Source organism: Vespa crabro, chromosome 16 (genome assembly GCF_910589235.1).
Source record: "Vespa crabro chromosome 16, iyVesCrab1.2, whole genome shotgun sequence".
Lineage (NCBI taxonomy): Eukaryota > Metazoa > Arthropoda > Insecta > Hymenoptera > Vespidae > Vespa > Vespa crabro.
In genome coordinates this window covers 1552845-1556473 of record NC_060970.1, presented here as the reverse complement: position 1 = coordinate 1556473, position 3629 = coordinate 1552845, and the positions used below count along the sequence as shown (strand labels likewise).

The following is a 3629-nucleotide window of genomic DNA, read 5'->3' as shown; positions in this document are numbered from 1 at the left end:
ATAAAATGTATTAAATAATATCTAGATATATATAATATTTAAGTTTATTATTATTATTATTATTATTAGTATTATTATATTATATTATATTATATTATATTATATTATATCGTTATTATCAGTAGTAGTGATAGTTGAAGCAGGATGGAATGGACTAATCTTACAGGAAAGACCACATAAAAAATAGTGTTGGGAGTTCTAATAAATAGTGTAGTAATGAAATCATGTTTTAATTTGTATAAAAATAATATAATATATAAGTATTCATTAATTATTTTGAAGAAAATATTCGACAAAGTTTTATTTTTTATTGCAGATTTGTATACTAATTCTTATATGTTAATTATATTTATTATTTTCTATGTATTTATCATGAAATAATTTGACAAAGACACGACGACATCGTATTTAACACGTGCTACTGCGAGATAAACGGTCCCATCAAAGAAAGGTATACATACAAGAGCATGAAAAGTTGAAGTTCACAGTTTACTTACTAACGCAACTTACTATAATCCAACGAAATCAATTATTATGTATGCATAAGAGGGGAATAATTAATCCGATACGATAGATGCACGGTGGCGACAGATACCGTTGCTTGTTTCCTAATTCATATTTTGCCCATACCTGTCGCTAAGATCGCACACACTTAGTGCAAAAGGTAGTTAACTTTAAGTACAACTAATAGTTCAAGTATTGGTAATACCAAAGGTCAATTTATAATTTATTTTAATTTATAAAAATGACTATGACGTTGTATTTACCCAAAGCTTTGGCGTTGTAATCGCAACTGTGGCAGTCTCGTTGCGACTGTGATGCGTCCTCCGGCAATACACATAATTAACACGCCTCGGCGCCACCAAACGCACACGTAGGAAACTAACCAAATAAAGTGAGAAACAACAAAGACGCCGAAAACAAAGTAAATGACAAAGATGTCGGGAACACAAAAGAAATCATTTATTCTTTCATGGACCCTTCTTGAAGTCAAAGCCGTAGCTGCTGGAAGTTACAGTCTGATTATACCTATTGTATATCGAACAAAGCAAAATAAAAATATTACTATTGTTATTTGATGTGCAAAGTTTCGGCGCGTAAATTATAGATGACATTTCTTATTATTAGATCGAACATTAGATCGGAATAGGGCTGTACATGAATAAGGTATAATTTACATATACATTTTTATGTAAAGAATTCAAAAAGTACACAATAATTTAATATGATATCCACGAATGTAATTATAGTGACTTCTTATCCTTCGAAAAAATGACTTGCGTAAATGCCACTATAGTGGCGTACGTTTCAAAAAGATAACATGCGAAAGCCATTATAAAGGCAATTAATAGCTAAAAGGTTAAAAGATCATATGCGATATGTACGGCGTAGAACGAACTAGTTGCGAGAATGTTTTCACGTGAGCGTAGACGAAGCTGTGTTTATTTGGTTAGAATAACGATTAACCATTGTCACGGAAAAATCACAAAAAATGCCCAAAGTGGCTAAGGTAAAATGATTATTATACATTAGTATATTTTATTTTATAATTATAAATTATAGCATACACAACTTATAATTGTAATATTTATTCACAATTAAAATTTTTTTAACCCGAGAAAATTTAAATCATAGCAAACAGCAATTAAGAAAAATAAATAAAAAAAATCTTTATGCAATAATGTTAAACCTATCTATAATTTTACATAGAAAACAATTAATTTGTAAGTATTCCCTTTTAGCCACCTAAGCAGAAAATGTAAAATCCCCATAAATTGGCTGATTATCAATATGGAAAATGAAATATCTATGACGACATTATGTGTAAGAATCATATGGTTATAACAAATCTGATGAAATATGCCCGATGGGAAGAAAGTCAGAAACAATGCAGAGAGTAAGGTACTTTAAGTACAAAAAATAGTACATTTTATAATAGTACATTTATTCTTAGTTGTATTAGAAATATTTCAAGTTTTTATATGTCTAATTTATTTTAAATTTGTATATGAACGTGCGCTAGATGTTGATCATAGATACATTACATTATGGTTATATTATATTGAAATAGAAATGCACAATAAGTAAATAAATTAATTTTGATACAAATACACATATATGGAAAATATTATTGTTAAGATTTGATATAAAATTAGGGATTATTTTTTATTATGTAAATTGATTTTGTAAAGGTATATTATAGAAACACGTCAAGTTTTTGAGCGATAGGTGGAATGAGAACCTGACTAATAGGCATGGCAAACATATATTAAATTTGAATTACGATATAAAGAAATACAAAGAGCCAGGTAGAGATATATAATTGTGTAGGGAGATATATAGTTTTGTAATAAATGTAGGACGCAAAGTTTATGAAGATATAAACTTTTTCGGAGATGAGAGCTTAGATGAAAAACTATTTATAGCATTTGCAAGATTTGAAGAAGGACAAAAAGAAGTATTATTTTAAGATAACAATATATTCAGTATCTCTGTTATAATAAGTATAATTTTAATATTTCTCTGATAGCATGATAGAGCAAAAATAATTTCTAAGTATGCTTTAGACAATATTTCAAAAGAAAAACATAATACTTGGTTTGACTATCTGAGATTAGTAAAATCTGAAGAAAATCTAAAAGAATTAGAAACTTTATTAGGAGACTTTGACCGTCCTAGAACTATTTATGAATTAGGTGTGTCTTAGACGAATTAAGTTATATTTTTAGAAATTACTACAAAATATAATTAAAGCTGCCTTTTTCTTTTATTTTTATTTTTTATCAAAAACATGTTTAATATTTTTATTATTTTTATTATTTAATTTGGATATGTCTGAACTTTTTTGGAAGTCATATATAGATTCTGAAATATCTCAGGATGAAATAGAAAATACTAGACAACTATTTGAGAGATTATTAGAACGAATTGTTCATGTCAAAATAAGCGTGATTTCATAGTATGATTATATATATACATATATATATATTAAACTTAATTTATAAATATTTTTACATTATAATACACGTTTGGATAACTTATGCTAAATTTGAATTAGTTAATTCTCCATCGGAAGATGATGTTGATAATGTTACCTTAGCTCGTAGAATTTTTAAACGTGGGAATTGTGCATTATTTGCAAACGGTGACAAAGAAAGGAGAATATTACTTTTGGGAGCATGGAGAGATTTCGAAAATGAGAAAGGAGACAAACAGAGTTAGATTAAAATTATTGTCAAAATTCCTAGAAAAATTAAACGAAGAAGACGAATGGTTGAAGAAGATGGAGTATGTAGTTTTTATAATATACATTAAATAGTACAATAACATTGAATAGTTTTGGAGGAATTTAAATTAAAAAGAAGTATTTTTAATTTATATGAAAAAAAATCTATATTAAATAGAAGATATTCGGCTTTGGGAAAAAGTATTCGACTTCGTATTCCCAGAAGACGAATACCAAAAAGCAAATCTTAACTTCTTGGCATTAGCGAAAGCGTGGATAAAGCAAAAAATTTCTAGTGAAGCTGCTCAAAATGAAATTAATAATTAGAATCAGATAATTAAAAATAATTTATATCTTTTATATTATTATTATATTTATATTCTGTAAATAGGCAATATAAGTA

General features: G+C 27.1%; 1 long non-coding RNA gene across 2 annotated transcripts; it reads left to right on the top strand.

The window, feature by feature from the left end:
- Positions 1-881: 881 nt before the first annotated feature.
- LOC124429747 lies at positions 882-3629 on the top strand. Of its 2 annotated transcripts, none has more exons than XR_006943541.1 (3): positions 882-1510; positions 1743-1902; positions 3108-3629. It is a non-coding gene; the product is annotated as an uncharacterized LOC124429747 (long non-coding RNA). The 2 variants fall into 2 exon arrangements; XR_006943540.1 differs by lacking the exon at positions 3108-3629 and having other exon boundaries at positions 882-1167; positions 1251-1510; positions 1743-2739.